At 36.2% G+C, this 18,407-nt stretch overlaps 1 protein-coding gene across 6 annotated transcripts in view; it reads right to left on the reverse strand.

Annotated features, from left to right (window-relative positions):
* Nucleotides 1–18,407, reverse strand: part of TENM1 (teneurin transmembrane protein 1) — a 1,637,812-nt gene that overhangs the window by 465,039 nt on the left and 1,154,366 nt on the right. The window lies entirely within an intron of this gene.

Raw genomic sequence — 18,407 nt, forward strand, 5'->3', positions numbered from 1 at the left:
TATGTTATGCATACACATATAATGTTTTGTCCTTCATTCTCAAAGAAGTCCATGACATCATGGGGTTGATACCACAACAAGCACATGAATTGCATTTTGAGTGAGGGGGTTGCTGCACTAAGTTACCAGCCTCACTTTCTCCTCTGGAGCCATCTGGGTCCAGTGACCAGATATGAATCAGGATGCCTGGAGATGGCCCTGAATGAGAGGCCAGCAGGGTCAAATGACTTGCCCAAAGTCACACAGCTATTAAGTGATAAGTGTCTGAGACTGAATTGGAACTCCTGTCCTGAATCCAAGGCCAGTGCTCTATCTACTGCTCCACCTATAGAGGTATATAACTTATAACATGGGTATCTGTATAAACTATACATTGCATTATATTTCAATAAACATGCATATCTATTTACCTATAATGTCTATGGTGCCATCATGGATAAGAGACTGCCTTAGTTTCAGAAAGAATTGGATTCCCATTTTGCTTCTTATTCTGGGTAAATCACTTAATCTTTTAATTCCCCAGATCTTAAACAATAAAATTACACATGAATCGCTAGTCAACAACCATAGAGAAATATCTGGGAGTGTTCTACACTGAAGAAATACCAAGCAAGGACCAAACAAATACATAATGTAGGCACAATATACATATAAATAAATTTGTAAATGCATACATATCCATGAGGAGCAATGTAACATGTTTCTCAGAAAACTGTATTCAGGTCAGAAAGAAAAGAGTTTAAACTAAAAATGTATATTATATTGCTGTCTGAGGCATGATGCATTCTTTTTTTAAAAAAAGATGAATTACTGAAATTCTTAGTATCTCAGTTCTCACAGTGTAAGTTGTGAAGTAGATATCATTACCTCACTTAGAATACCTACAGCAATAAATCACAAGTCTTGGCCATAAGCAAAAAAACAAACAATAATTTATTAAGTGTTTTATTATGTGGTGAGCTTTGTACTAGGCAGTAGGTATATAAAAATTGAGAAAAGTCTTTCCTTAAGGAGCTGACATTCTACTAATAAGATACAACAAGATCTAGGAATAGGGCATTAATAAGTGGGGCAATCAACTGGCCCTTGAAGACAGGTAGAGGGTGAAGACATCCTTGCTTCCAAGGAATAGAGGTATTGAAGGAAGATAATCCAGGCACGGGGCGGGGGGGCAACAAAAACAAAGAGATAGGAAATGTAATGTTCTATTTGGAGAAATAGCAAAGCACGTTTGACAGAGTCCTAGATTATACGAAAGGGAGTAGTCAACTTGCAAATTTAGCCTGGGTGGAACCAAACAGTGAAGGACTTTAAAAGCTAAAATAGAGACACTTGCACTCTGATATTGGTCAGGACTATGCTCTAGAAATTGCGTTTTTGTGGTGATATGGAAGATAGATTAAAAAGAGGAGACACTGGATGCAGAGGCTAATTAGAAGAGCTTTTCAAAGGTTCAGGTCAAAGGTCATGATGAGATTTAGAGACAAGATTTCAGAACTATTCAATCATGATTCCTAGGTTGCAAACCTAGATGATATTCTTAGTAGAAAGAGACATTCAGATGCAAGACGGTTCAGGGAAAAATACAATGAATATTGCTTTGGGTGCATAAAATTATATTTACAAGTGACATGGAGATGGGGAGCTGGAATTCAGGAGAGAGAAAAGCCTGGCTAAATAGATTTGGGAATCAGCTATATAGAGACAATAACTGAACCCATGGGAACCCATATCATCACTTAAGGAGAGAATTCAAAGAGATGTGTACAGATACTGGAGGGACACTCTGCCCGAGGGAGCAAGACATGGATGATGAACTTGTGGAAAGACTGAGAAAGAATAGTCTGACAGGTAGGGAAGAATCATGACATGGCATTGTTATACAGATCCAAGGAAGAAAGAGTATATACAGTGAAGAGGATGATAAACATCATTAGATTCTACATATAGGTCAAGTTGACTCAATCAGTAAGTATTTGTTCAACACCATAGTCCAGGTACTCTGTTAAGTATTATGTATACAATGAAAGGCACAAATAGTCCCTGCCTTTGAGTAGCTTATAGTCTCATATGGGGAGACCAAAAAGGATATATCAGATCAAACAAAATAAATTCAGAAGTTAGAGGACACAATTTTAGAAGAGATGGCTCCATCAGTTAGGAGAAACAGGAAAGGCCCCTGAGAGGAGTTGGCACTTAAGTATAGAGCAAAAGGCAGGAAGGAGATGATTCCAAACCTGGGGAACAACTGCAGCAAAGGTACGTAGGTGGGAAATGAAATGGTGTGTGTAAGGAAGAGCAACCTGAACTGTAAATATGTGAATTGTGTATAAGGAGACAGGTAAGTGAGGAAATGAATAGATTGTAAAGAGTTTTAAATAGCAAAACGATTTTTTCATATTTGATTCTGGAAGTAACAAAATGCTGCTATAGATTTATTAAGTACAGCTAAAATTCACTTTATTATGTTTTAGTTCAACTATACATTATATGCAAAATTACATTCTCTCCACCTCACTATCCCCTCCCAGTTCCTCATTAAGAAAGCCAGGAAAGCCAACCCTCTTGCTGCAAAAATGTATAGTCAAGCAAAAATTTCCACACTAGCTATGTCAAAAAAATAAAAGTCTCAGTCAAAGAGTCAATCACTTCTCTACCAGGAGAGTCTTTTATAATGAGTCCTCTGGAATTGTGGCTAGTCATTGTGCTGATCAGTTAAGTAATTAAAAGCTGTTTGTCTTTAAAATACTACTGTTATTGCAGAAATTATTCTCCTGATTCTCTTTACTTCATCTGTATTGTGAAGTAATACAAGTCTTTCGAGGTTTCTCTCAAACCATTTCTTTTGTCACTTCTTTTGTTTTTAGGTTTTTGCAAGGCTAATAGGGTTAAGTGGCTTGCTCAAGGCCACACAGCTAAGTAATTATTAAGTGTCTGAGACTAGATTTGAACCCAGGTACTCCTGACTGCAGAACTGGTGCTTTATCCACTGCGCCACCTAGCCGCCCCCTTTTGTCACTTCTTACAACACATTCTATCCCACAACCTGTTCAGCCAATCACCATGCTATGGTCACACCCTCTCATTTTCAAAGACTGTGCCTCTGCAAAAAAATTCTATGAATATTTTTGAACAAATAAGTTCTATATCTTTTTCATTTATTTCTTTGTTTCATAAGATAGTTAGTTGGCACAGTGGATAGAGCTTCGGGCTTGGCGTCAAGAAGACCCGAGTTCAAATGTGGCCTCAGACACTAGCTGTGGGATACTGTTCGCCTCGGTTTTTTTGTATAAAATGAGCTAGAGAAGGAAATGGCAAACAGCTCCAGTATCTCTGCCAAGAAAACCACAAATGGGGTCATGGAGAGTCAGATATGACTAAAACAAATGAATGACAACAACAAAAAGTGGGTCAGATGGTATGCATGGCTTAATAGATTTGGGGCATAGTTCCAAAATGCTTTTTAAAATGACTAGACCATGTCACAGTTCCACCTACAGAGCATTAATTTATCTATTTTCCCATAGTCTCTCTAGCATATCCATAGTCCCTTCTGTCAATTTGGCCATTCTGATGGGTGTGAGATAGAATCTCAGTGACTACAATTTTCATTTCCCTAATTATTAGTTATTTTAGCATTTAAAAATATTTCTGTCTCAGGAAATTCTCTCTGACAAGTATGTGAAAGATAGATTGGAGTGAGGAGATAGTTGAAACAGAAAGACAGATTGCAAGAATATCACAACAGTCCAGCAAGAGGTAATGAAGGCCTGAACTCAAATGGTATTTCTGTCAGCAGAGGGAGGGAGTTGTTCAGAAGAGATGTTGCAGTAGCAGAAATTATAAGTTTTAACAGTTGTTTAGATATATGATATGAGCATGAGAGAAGAACCTAGGATGAAAGCAAGGCTTTTAACTTGAGTGACTGGTAGGTTGGCGATGTCCCTGACAGTAAGAGGAGAGTAAAGAAGACAGGGGCCAAGGAAAAGGATAATGATTTCTATTTTGAACACCCTCACTTGATCTATTAATTTCTGTTAGATATGGTTGCATATATCTTCTCCTTTTTGTGGTTAAACTTGAAAAGTCTGCCTGCCATAACTACTTTTACTTATTTTTCTCTCACTCTTTTTATTCTCCATCAGGTGGGTTCCAAATTCACTCAATCAAAAATGCTCTCTCTAAAGTTAACAGTGATTTCTTCATTGCTAAATTCAATGGTCATTTTTAACCCTAATCCTTGACTTCTCTGTAGTCTTTGATATTGATTACCTTATTTCTAGATTTCTGTGACACTACTCTATGCTGGTTCTCCTCCCATCTATCTGACCAATCCTTCTAAGTCTCCTTTGCAGGACCTTCATGCAGGTCAGGGTCACTGACTTTGAACATCCCTTAGGGTTCTGTTTTGAGCTCTCTTCTATTCTCCCTCTATATAATTTCATCTCTCATTAGCTCCTATGGCGTCAATTATGTCTCTGGGGATGTTTCTCAGATCAATTTATTTAACCCTTGACTCTATTCTGACCTCCAGATTTCTAAGAAAGGGCACAGATCAAGGCTGCATAGAATGGGTGTGTGGATAGGTCAAATCAGTACTATGAGTATGACTGCCAAAGGCACTTAATTATTTCACTGATGAAAATATTCCCTCCAGATTTGACTGCAGGAGTGACTGTAATTTATGACTGAATAACGCTTTAAATACACGTACAACTAACTGGACATGTCAAATTCAGTCATATCTATGAAATAGAATAGCACTGTCAGTGAATTTTAAAAAGAGGGACAAACCATTGGTTTGACAATATGTTTTTGTTGTTTCATTTAGGTTTGGACTGAAGTGATTTTGCTTGTTTGTTTGAACTGACTTTACTAATCAAGTTACTCAAAGAAGGTAAGTGGATTTCTATATACAAATCCTTGGTCACAAAAAAAAAATCTGAATTCACCAGTTCAGTTAATTAACTGAACTATTTGTGTACACACACACACACACACACACACAGTGAAATCACATAATTTGGATTTACTGATATCCCCCTACTGTTGACTTCCCTAAATTGGTCAGTTATTCATGTTACTATTTAACAGCTCAGGTTCCTGGGAATTGTGGTAATGGAGGAGGTCTTCTTCTTGGCTCATGGCTTCTTTGAGTAGAAGGAGAAATATTTATACTGGAGAGTTGGGACTGGTTTCTGAGCTGCAGGACATCTCAAAGTGCACAATCTCTCTCTAATCTCTGAAGAAGAATTTTAGCATGTGTAAACTTGCCAAGGAACAATAAAAATAAGGGCTAAACTATTTTAACCAAACTGTTTCTGCACTTCCCCTAACATCAAAATAAATGAAAATTACTTAAATAGAAATTTCCAGATGACATCGGTCATAAAACTGAAAACAAAAAGGGAAGAATATGGACTCTGGATGAATAAGGAAAACACTATTTCAAATCAGCCACTTAGCATAATCCAGCCATTTGTTCATGGAAACAATTATGTGTACACTGCTGAAATTGTTAAGTGACAAGAGCATATTATTTGCTTCCAAAAGAAAATAGCATGGTATACATTACATCAAAGGTTCAAAATTTGCAGCTGTCTTTTCGTTTTTATAACTGCTGCTTTTTTGGCAGCCAACTTAGAGACATAAAGCTGTGTCCACTGGATAGTAACACTTCCAAACCAAGCTTTTCTCTACAGACAAGAACGTGTTCTCACAATAGAGTGCTCCTAAACTAACAGTAGAAAACAGATCCTGGCCATTATGGAACTACAGATTTCCAACCCTAATTTTATAAATCCAGGCTGTTCATGTGACTTAATAGCACTGCAAAGGAACAGATTTCATTATCTTCAAGAATTCTTTTTCTTTTCAGAAGAAAAATAGAAAAAAATTAACTGTCAAATGAAGCAAAAAGTCATGAGCTAAAATTAGGGGCAAATAAAGTGTTAAGGGAAGCACCCATACCAATAAAAAGATTTTATTGTCTTTTGTATGTGGTAAAATAAAATACTTTTGAATTTTTTTTTAGGTTTTTTGCTAGGCAAATGGGGTTAAGTGGCTTGCCCAAGGCCACACAGCTAGGTAATTATTAAGTGTCTGAGACCGGATTTGAACCCAGGTACTCCTGACTCCAGGGCTCGTGCTTTAGCCACTGCGCCACCTAGCCACCCCCTTTTGAATTTTCAATGAGGTATTTCAATTTGTCCTTGTCTCACAATGAGCTACAGGTAACCCTGGCTTCTTGAATGCTCTACTATCCAAACACAATTTGTGGCTGGTACCACCAGACTAGAAAGGCATTGAGAATGTTTCTGGTGAAGAAGACCTTAAGTCTGATAGTCAGTCCAGCTCAAAACAAATAGGTTACTCAGCAGTTGACTGGTTATTATGCCAACCAGGTAAAAAATATTTATATATGGCAACTCATGTTCAGTTCAAAAGAATACTTCTCTCCTCCCTGCCCTTCCATTTGCAAGAAAAAAGGGATTCAATTTGAGTTCACATATTTTTTCTGCTGCTTAGGAGGAAAACGGCAACTGTCACCATAAAACAAGAACTGAATTTCTTCTGTACCCCCAAAACTGAAATCCAGTGTAATCTATTAATTATATTCTACACATTCTTGAAGCTAGTGCAAAAAAGATTCCAAAATGTCCCAACTTTTTAAATTAACTCCTTCAATTTATTTACCAAGTATTCATTAGGCATCTTCTACATGCCAGACACAGTGCTTGGTTCTTGCCTAGTCCAGAGATGAAATAATAAAACAGTCTTTAAGTGATCAGAAACACAATGGTGTAGTGGTTATAATAATACATAATATATTTTATAACATTAGTAGAATAATAAATAATAATAAAATGACACGATTTTCTTTCATACTGAATCTATAGAATGTGAATGTAAGTATAGGCTTACCTCATCGAATTCTGCAATTGGGGTCTGAACAAAAGATAAGGTTAAGTGATAATAATAGTTAAAATAACTGACATTTACATAACACTTTAAAGTTTATAAAATACTTTGCATACATTATTTCATTTAAGTGCAACAACCATGGGAGGTAGACATTATTAAGCCATTGTAGAGATGAGGAAATGGATATTTAGAGAGATGAAGTTATTGATCCAAGGTCACACAATTAATTAATATGAGATGTAGAGAAGATTACACCATGATATGTACAATTTTACAAGGAGCAGTTTTATACAAACTGTGCTATAAACGTCACAAATGATCCTCAATGACATTAGCAGGGAGGTTTTGATTATAATGTATTAGTGACATCACTACAGAACAAATCAGGGCAATGGAAAAGGAGTGTCTATAATATAAAATTAGTTATATCTCATCTCTGTGATTCCTAAATAAATAATGTGAATGAAGTTTTACCCCAATTTCCTCTTAGAATATGGTATTTCCTTAGAGTTGTTTCTCTCCAAAGTAAATTTGAAGAAGGTAGCATTAAGTAAGTGAAAAATTCATACTGAGATTATACTTCCTGGTATGATTCTATTCTGCCCTTCTGCAAAAATCATATCTGTTGGAGAAGGTAAGAGTGTGGAGGATTTACCTTAAACTCATCCCCAGTGATATGTGGTGATGTGGATAAAACACTGGGATTGAACTCAGGAAAATCTGATTCCAGTCTCAGAGACTTAGTAGCTCTGATCCTGGAGACTTAAACACTGTCTCTTTCAGTTTATTTAACTGTAAACAATAATATCACCTGCTTTTCCAAGGATTGTTGTGAAGATCAAATGCTAAAATATTTGTAAAGGGTTTAGTATATGCTTAATAAAAGCTTCCTTTCCCCTCTTCTTCCTGTTCTGCTGGAAAAAGTGTCCACATGGTGAAAGTCCTCATCAACCCAATGCTCATACACCACGGGTTATGCTCCAGTTCTCTATCTAAGGTGAATTCTTCACATCAAGCCATATTCATTTACAATTTGGAAGCTCCTTCGTGTCTACAGGTAAAGACTAGAAAATGCTTCAATGTTTCCTACATACTATGATAGTACTGAATGTGCAAAGAAGTCACCTGTGTAGGTAGTAATACCCCAATGGATTTGGCTGGATTTATAGGCTTACAAATTCATTTGTTTTTAATTTTCATTTTTTTCTGCAGTTATTACATTTTCTCACATGAAGTTTCTCCTGCATCACAATTTTTTCCCTTCACTGAACCATATACTTAGATAATACTCATTCACATGCACACATGTACCTTTAATAGGTATATAATTTCTTACATGACAGACTTTTTTTTTACTTCAATGAGGGTTGTAAAAAAAAGTCTTATTTTCAAGGACCCGATTATTAGGTTTGTAGGTAGAACAACAGTACAGAGAAGGCAGAAAGAGATGTAAATATCTTGTATGAGGGAAAAGGAAAAAAACCTTTGGACTCGTCCAGTTCCTAGCTTCTTAATGCCATCCAGATTGCTATAATATTCCTACAAATGAAAACAACTGCAGAAGCTTCGCCTATACCTACAGTAATTCCAATGACTTACATACTTCCTTTGATGGTGTAACATCTCCAAAGGAACCATTCCAAAGTCAACTGCAGTGTCTTATACATGTCTGATGGGTCCAGCAGAGCCGTTACCATATCAGTTATACAGCAGGGCTTCTGCCAAAGCCATTACCAAGTCATTGCATTGTTCCACAAAGTTCCTTTGACATTTGGACAATCTTTGCTCTAAAAGAACTCTCATGCTAATTGGAAGAAGGAACATAGAGAAGAATTCCACTGCAGGATCAATGGAATGATGGGAACATAAATTATTTGTCGCAGAAACCATTTCATCAAGGATAACTATATAATGGCTCCTAGTCCTGGGCTGTCCGTTTCCTCTTCTGCAGGGATGGGGCAGAGTGGCAATATACAGGACAGAAGATGATAAGAATCATTTCAATTGTAAGCCTTCTGTAAGCTTTCACTTAGCTGATGATACTCTAAAAGGGATTTTCCTGACCGATGACTAGTTTAACAAACCTTCTTAATCTTGACATTCTTGTTATAAATGAAGCTAGGGGAAAGAAGTCAAAGGTCAGGAAAAAACTACTTACAAGTTTCTCCTTGGTTTGTTGTTAAGTCATTTTAGTCATGTCCAATGCCACGTTGGAACTCAGAAAGAGACGTGTTCTCCTGGGTATAGATAAACTAAAGAGTTGTTGGAGTTGGCTTTATGCATAAGCAAAGAAAACAGGAAAAAATTTTATGGGGCATCCAGACCACTTATGATAAGCATTTTCAAAAAGACCACCATGAGAACTGCAGACAAAGTACCCGTATAAAGCAGAAAACTGAAGTGAAATCTTCTATCCTCTAAACTAAATTAAACTGATACTCTATGGCTTCAAAGCCAAGGTTAAAAAAAATTCCTCAAAAGAGGTGAGAAACATACTGTAACTCATAGAGCAGGAATAAAGGCTTATAAAGGGTAAAGACTTAAAGACTTCACCAAAAATAAATAAAAAATGAATAAATATTTATAAAGAACTCAATGTGGGCCAAGTACTGAGGATGCAAACAGAAAAGTAACACTCTCTGCTCTCTAAGAGCTCACACTTTAGGCAAGACAATAGGTATAGAAGGTTTCAGCAACAAGGTAAGTATGAAAAAACCCTTAGGTTACAGCAATAAGGCTGTTAATGCTTTTTTTAATGTCATTTGCACTGATTATATGATAGCATTTTCTGAGGCTGAATCATTAGATGCTAAGAACTTTGGGAACAAGAATTCTCCTTTCTGAGTCTTTAGTACCCATACCTCCCTGCAGCCTTTGCAGGAAAACTAACCAGGCTTTATCGCCACAGAGGATTCATCCCAGAGTGATGGTCGGCGAGTTTAGGGAAAGACCTAAGGAAGTATAAGGAATGTCATTCTTGGAGCATTTAATAATGGAAATGGAATGAAAGACTCAAGAGAAAAAATTCTAAAGATCTAGAAAGATTTCCATAACACATTTTTCACCATCAAGAACAGACCCACTTTTAGGTACTGACATCACAGTCTTGAATACATTTACAAGGGAGGTAGAAATAGCAGTAAAAAGAAAATGATGGGCAAAGTAACTGAATCAGAATAAGTGTGTATAGAGTAGTAAAGTAGGTAGCAGCATGTAAAACTGTGCTGTAGTAATACAGTTTTGAAGGGACTGTTGGACTGATACCCAAACTAACTGAAGAAAGGAAAGATACCTCTGGTGTGGGAAAAAAAAATCTCGCCCCTCAGCAATATTTAGAAGTGGAAACTAAGAGAATATCAACTACTCCTATGAACATACAGGCTTACTTTCTCATCAGCTTAAAAAAATGTCATCAGAATCATCTCTACACACTTTGCGATCATCTTTAACAATCCTACTAATAGGAAACAGTATATTAAAAAGTTACAATTCACAGGATTTTATGTCTTTACCATGTCAAAACTGATTGAAAGACATCAGGAATACAAGGCTTATAGTTTTTCAATGGATCTTTTTGATCACTATTTGTTCTGGTGCAAAGTAGCATTTTATTGTTGTAGATAGGTGGAATCTGGGTCTTCTTAGCTCTTATTTAGGTAGTCAGCTTGGCTGGAAGTCTTAACATCAATTTCCTGGACACCAATGCCTCTCAATGCAGCCCAAGATTACTTTACCTTTACTGCCTGACATCATCACATTATCTCCTCATGGTTTACCAAAAAACTTCAAAGAGATTATGACAAATCATTTTGTTGGAGTAAATAGGGATAAAAATTGGACTCCCTTGTGAGTCCATTTTTATACCTGATAAGTGAGACATGGTTATATACTCAAAAGAAAGCCATTATTTTGTTTTGAGCTGACTAACTGGGATGGTTTTCATGTACTCCTGCCTGGACATGGACTTATGGAAAAAATGACTTTTGCTGACCTCCTCTACAGCATGGATTCCAAGATTCTCTGATTTTTTTATAAGTACAAGTTCGTTCTAGTGGTTGGTGTGGAAAAGAACAAACTAAATAATTCATCTGAAGAATAAAAAGGCCAAGGGGGACTGAATAAATGGCTGCTAGGAAATGAAGAGTTCCTTATTCTACTATCTCCATTTTACTGTCACTTAACAGAAGTGTGACCTTGGTAAAGCCATTTAGCTGCTTAGTACCTCAGTTTGCTCTCATGTAAAATGAGAAAAATGAAGGGGCTCTATTCTATTAGGTGATCTTTGGAGTTCCTTCCAGCAGTGACAGTCTGTGCTCTGTGAGTTCATTGATCTACATTATTCCAACCAGTTAATTTGGATAAGAAATCACCTTTTAAAGTTACATGCTAGACTTGTTACAGGTAAGAATTAACCCTGTAATTGTTTAAGGTGAACTGAATCAATAGTTGTAAAACAAATTTGTCTGACTGCTTCCTAATTAGGCAACTGAAGAGCACAGCCATAGATTTGTTTCTTTTAAGATACCCTCAACCTTATATCTGTGAGTATGTATACCCACGAATACACCCATTCTATATCATGCTATTCACATCTTACGTTTAAAATGAAAGAAACAGAAATATGAGATTAAACCCATTTAATATTGATTGTGATGGAACCTCCAGGGAAATTCAATACAAATAAAAATCCTCTAAGTTGAAACAATATGAAGTATTGTCTTATGAATTTCCCGCAGTTACCTAAGAAACTTCTTGGATGAAAGTAATATAAGGTATAGAAATAAAAGCATAGAGACCAATACAATTAGAGGAAAAAACAACTCTAAAGGGAACCTTTCTTTCAAAACATAGTCAGTTAAGGTCATGGACTAATGAGTTGCAACAAATACAAGATTGAGTTTAGTTATATTAATGATGGGTGAACTGTATCATTATGCCACAGTTCCAATGAAGTACATTCAGATGAGCCTCAGTATGATATTCTTAGGCAGGGAAATTCATAAGCTTTAGCAATCTGTCTGAAACACAAAGAGGACAAGTAACTTGACCAGGGTCATAAAGTGAGGAGGGGTCAGACAGGTTTCTATTTAAGATCTTAGGTCAGACTTAACCATCAGTACTCAACCCACTATACCCTGCTGCTTCTTCAAAAAATACACCAAACCAACATCTAAACTTTCAAATTCTATTTGAGAACTCACTTTTTAAGTTTGCTGCAAATAGTTTTCTCCCCCTTTGGCATTTAAAAGAAGGCTTCATTTAAAAAAAATCTATAAAGTATGTGTGTTGAAGTGGGAGTGTTTCAGATTAAATGACCTCTGAAGTTCCTCCTAGTTCTAAATCTAGGCTCCCTCATTCCTATGAACAGATCTGTTGCTTAAAATGAAGACTACTTTTATTTTTAAAAATGGTGATTTTAGATATATAAAGTATAGCACAAAGAGCAATTCCCTTAACTATCACCAGGAAGACTATATTTATAGGGGACTATAGGAAAAGAGATAACTCAGCTACTGGCTAGATTAGATTGTGACAGAGAGATCAACCATTAGCTAGATGGCTGGAATTACCAAAGCAAAATATAAGGTAGGGATGGGTCAGTATATTTAACAACCAGGATGGGACTGCAGGGTAGGGAGGAAGAAAGCATGCACAAACACTTTAAATTTCATTTGCATTATTAAGACTTTAAGTCAAGATAATAAACAAAACAATAAATTGATCCTGACTTCCAGTGACTGCAAATTTCTGATGTATAAATGCTTACAATGAAAATTTAACAATTGGCTCTCCTAAACTAGTTAGAGTTGGTTCCAGCACAAGCCTGAATAAGTTTAATCAATTGAATAATATTCACTAACATTATGAATTATTGTTAATTAATAATTGGATTCACTAGTCTCATTTGGGGTTTAGTAGTTCCTATGGTATAGGACTCCTAAAAAAGACCTGGAAATTCTTCTTTTTGACAAGAAAATGGCAAACTAGTTTTGTCATTTATCAGAATTACAAGGCATTCTATTAGCCTTTATTAAGCACCCCTCTCCCTCATATGTTGAACACTGCTAGGTTCTAGGGATATAAAGAGAAAGAGGAGCCCTTGCCTTCAAGGGAACTTACACTCCATTTCAAGAATAGTTTTATATATCTAGAAAATTCAATTCAAAATAAATGCAAATCACTACATGGTAATATTCAGAGAGGGGAAGCACTAACAACTGGGGAGATGTGATACAGATCTACATCTTGGAAAGGTGGAACTCAGATGGTGATCATGGATTGCAAAAGGGAGAGCCAAGGGCAGAATGCATTCTCCTTATAGGGTACAGTCGATGCAATTGTACAGAATGGGAAATAAAATGTTGTGTATAGAGAAGAATGGTATTACTGGAAAAGAGAATATGTGAAGGTAATAAATAATAAATTAATCCAAGTGAGAAGGAAATTCACTGTTGGTAGATCTGTGAACAGGCTCAGCCATTATGGAAGCAATTGAATGATGCCCCAAAGCTATAGCTCAAAGAGATTAAAGAAAGAGAAATACTGATTATGTACCAGGATATTTGTACCACTTCTCTTTGTTCTGGCAAACAATTGCAAAGTGAAAGGTTGTCTATCAGTTGATGAATGGGTGAACCAGTATATGTATATGATAGAATACTAGTAAACTGGAAAAAAATGATGACAGTTTCAGCAAGACCTCAGAAGACCTGTACGGACTGACACAGTGTAAGGTGAATCAAGAGAACACTTTATATAACAGCAATACTATTGTAAAGGCAAACAACTGGGAAAGATTTGGGAACTCCTATCAACACAAGGATCAACCACAATTGTAGGGGACTCATAATGAAATAGGCCACCCATTCTTTTAACAGAGGCCATTGATTCAAAGCACAGACTGAGCCTTGGCTAACCGTGATCTTTGATATATGTTGTTTGATACTAAAATTTTCGATGACAAGACTCCAATATAGATATTTAGACTTAGACTAAGGGGTCCTAATGCCCATAAACATATAAACAATGACAGGCAACCTAGACTTTTCCTCAGTTCTGACCCTCTGTCAGATATGTAAATGATTCTGGATTCTGATTTGATAAGACATCTGGCCAAATGCAGTGGATGAGGGTCACGATTATTCCTAGGATCTTTGGTTACCAGCTCAAGTCCTCACTCAACTTCTACTCCCAAGTCTGGTACTGATAAATGGCCCAGAAAATTTCCCTAAGATATCTGAGTCTGATTTGGAATACTCCCTCCCCCATGGTATCAAATACCTAAAATCAACCAAGCTGATTTTAAGGTACAAAAGTTTCTCATTCAGACTCCACTCTAAGCATGTACCCTCATTGAAATCTTTACTACCAAATCCATCTCCCATCTCTTGAATTGCATGAATTTCTTTACATCTATGAAGCCAAAGCATTGTCTATACCACATAGTGTGTGTGTGTGTGTGTGTGTATATTCATTTTTGCTTGCTTGTTCTGCTATATGTTAATAAATATTGTACTAGCTTTTAGACCCAATTCTCTGTAAATCCTCAAACTCAGGTCTGTATTCTAAACCAAGTTTAATATAATAGACACATATTTTATGGACATGACCAGTGTAGGAATTAATTTTCTTGATTACTTATCTGTAATAGGGCTTTGGTTTCCCTTGCTTTATCAACGTGGAAAGGAATGGAAGTGGAAAGGTGGTAGGGAGAGAAGATGGATCTTCATTTGAGAATAAATTGAATTTTAAAAAATAAAAAATCTAAGATTTTTTTCAAAAGAAAAATCTTGCTGAAATTCATGAATATGAAAGAATTTGTTGACAAAATCTTCAGTTTTGAGAATGAATAAAGCTCCCATGGAGGTCAAGAAATCCATGGCTCCTTATAACACCTGATATTTTTTGACATACTAAGTTAGTGAGTACTGCTATGGAAGGTCAATTGTTTTAATGTCCCAGAGTAGAGAACAAGCAAATAGATCTGATGAGGGAATATAAATATTTCATGTGTGTTTTGAAAGGTCTGCCTAGTTAATTAAACAGAAGGAATACAACCAACATCATGGAAATATGAAGTTGAATGCCCAAACCAGACTGTCCTAGGAAGGTTGAAGTTCTAAAATCTACCTAAATTCAGGGGAAAGTACTGAGACTCAGCAAGGTTAAATGATCTGCCCCAATTCCCAGTGAAGCTCATGTCAGAACCAGGATGTGAGTCCAAGCCAGTGGACTTGCCTTCACTATACCATGCAGTCATTCTTAAAAATATTTCATGAGGTATTCAATGGGATCCTTATATAGAACTGCTCCTTCAATGTCTCATCAATGTGACAAGAAGGTGACCATGGGTTCTTGAAGGCTATATCAGCAGACCAGAGAATTTAACAGGTGATTTCTTATTAGAAAAGTTTGAGGATTGTCCTGGTGACAAGGTTATCTGCTCTCTATAGGTTAATGTAGTCATGATGATAATGATGATGTATGTCCTCCATTTATTTTTTAGGGGTTTTTTTTGCAAGGCAAATTGGGTTATGTAGCTTGCCCAAGGCCACACAGCTAGGTAATTATTAAATGTCTGAGGCTGGATTTGAACTCAGGTTCCCCTGACTCCTGGGCTGGTGCTCTATCCATTGTAGCACCACCCAGCGGCTCTTCTATTTAAATGCCTGACATTAGGATACCAAGAGAGTCTAGTCAAATACAGAGAAGTTCATCACCAGTAGATTAGTCAAGAGAGGAGTTATTTGTCCAGGTTAATTCCTGGAAAAAAGAAAAATGCTAAATAGTTTTCACTTCTACAGAGTTTTCTTTTATTTCTACACTAAATGTGCCAAAGTAGCATAAAAAGGGCTCAGAAGATGCTAAGAAAGATTTTAGATCATCGATAAATATCAACCTGTCTGGATACTGTAAACTAAGATTATTGTTCAATTGCTAACAAGTAGACATAATGACTGGACCACCTAATTCATACCAATGTTGATAATGTCACTGTAATGGAATCTAGAAGACAAAAGAAGATGCAGATAAATGGAAGGGTGACTCATAGATTCAGTGGAGGTTTCCACCCCCCCATCCCAAGACACAAAGCTATAACAATTCGTTATCGCATATCGCATTGCTCACAATGAGTATTTTAAAAATGTGTGATGTCGACACAGAAAGCAACACATATCACTGAAGATGAAATTGATTGTATTCTAACAGATAAGAAACCAAGGGCTACTGATGTAGGAGTAATTTCTAAATTAGCTGTCTGGAATAGTCAGACCAATGAACTGTTAGCCTAAAGAAAACATGAATACAGTATTAGGAAATTAAAAATTAAAAGATAAGCTATGCAATTGAAGCTACTCTAACTTATGAGATTCAATCACATTTTAAATGGTAAATAAATTCTAAAAGATATTGACACAGACTATTATCATTTCTTAAGTTTAACTCATATAAGCCAATTGCTTCATATTAGGAGATCAAGAGAGCCTAGGAAGAGTAGTTGGTTTGACAATAGCTGATCTCCTTGTTAAACAGAGCGAATGCCCATCGTAGAGAACACTAGCATAGAACATAAACTTTTTTGCAAAAATCTTATAGAGGAAAATGGTAGAAAGTTACATACAGTACTGCCTCATCAAACAGTGAGGAGCGATGGAACAAAAAGCACGTTTCTGCAAAGCGTGGTGAGAAAATCACCTAAGTATCATCATCACATTATGACCATTTGGGGATCAAAGTGGAAGCAGGACCAAAAACAGATGAATAAAGGAAAACATCTGTCAAGATTTCAATGTCTTTTCTCTATCAATTAAGTGGAACCACCAAAAACTTGATTCTAATAATACCATCCCTGATGGTATGAAGATGCAGACATGATACTGGAGAAAAAAAATGGGGAGAGCAGCAGGACAAGACTAAGTACAGCTAACTGATATGAATTACACATCAACATCTGTGTCAGAGACTATACAATGTTGGGGGTGCTGAGGCATTAACTCCCAAGGTATTAGAGAGTTGGAAGCTTATCAAACCTTGAAAAAAATTAACACATTTTCTTATTTAGTTTTCACCAATGACTTTCCTCCCATAGGTCTAAATTCCATTCTTTATAATATTTTTATGAGAAAAATCTACATGTATAATGAGGGCATCCTTGATGAAGGCAGGAGAAGAGAATTTGACAAAAAATATTCTCTAGCAGAGGTTCTTCCTATCTTCACAAAATTGACTGCAGAGAAGACAAGGTCCTGCCATGCATATTGTTTGTTGACTATTAAAAAAATTGACTTGGTAGAGCGAAGTGTCATGTTAATGGTTCTCTTTCAGTAAGATGACTTACAGTTGTATGTCAAAACTATACAAAATGCTATCAAATCTTTAATGGAGAACTTTTTGCAGCAATTCCATATTAATATCAAGTGAGTCAATATCAGGAGGATGTATGTTTGCCAAAATTGTGTGCCAACATCATGAAGGTTGTTTAGCAGCTAAATCCAGGAAGGATTCCCATGGATGGTGGTCCTTCAGATATTTGCTTATGGATGATATTTTGCTGACTGCATGAAGTTCTTGAAACACTGCAGAGGCTTCTAAATGAGATCTATAATCATTCAAAAGTACTTGGCTTATTTGTTTTAATAGGAAAAGCCAAGTTGGTGAAGACAGTCTATTTTTCTTCTTCTAAGCAAGCAGTTTATGGACAGTCTTACCTATCTGGTTCATCAGTACATGTATCTTGGACAGACAGTTCTAACAGAAAACTAAGAATTCAATAGGGTAAGAGTGGACATGATATTCTTCAGGACAACATATAACACTTTGAAATTACCCCAAGCTTCTTCTTCAACAAAGGTCTAACTTTCTGCCATCAATATTCTTGCACTGATTTTTTTTCCTTTTCTCCATCATGTTTATTAACACTCAATCTTCACTATCCTACCTCCAGCTTGTTAAATGGGAGTGAAGAAACTTAGGACCTGATGAGTCTAAATGGACTTTTCTCAGTGACATTCTGAAGCATCTACAATTTGGGAAATGGCATGCTAATCAAATTATAGAAAAGGTTTTACAGTTTTTTGTCTTCATCATCCTGTGGGGATTTGAGGAAAAAGAGGATAAAGCAGAAAATCACGAAGGATAAGAATGTTACTGAACCTCATTTCCTTTTGGCAATAGGTACTTGGTCACTAAGATTCTAAGAGACAATTTCTATTTTGATGATAGTCATTCAAATGGCAAAGACAGTAATTGATGGAAAGAGATAGGATTTGAAATGTCAACATCTTTTCTATGAAAGAATTTCTATTTTGAGGCAACATTAGAGGACTAGAAATAAAAAAAGAAAATCGGAATTTGAATTACGTCATTTTAAAGAGTAGAAAGTAATTATGACTTAATGAGATTAATCCATTCTCTAGCAAGAAAGCAACATTATTTTCCTATCAATTACTATTTTGTAAAAAACAGTATTCTAAGCTGGTTGG

The sequence above is a fragment of the Macrotis lagotis genome, chromosome X (genome assembly GCF_037893015.1).
Source record: "Macrotis lagotis isolate mMagLag1 chromosome X, bilby.v1.9.chrom.fasta, whole genome shotgun sequence".
Lineage (NCBI taxonomy): Eukaryota > Metazoa > Chordata > Mammalia > Peramelemorphia > Peramelidae > Macrotis > Macrotis lagotis.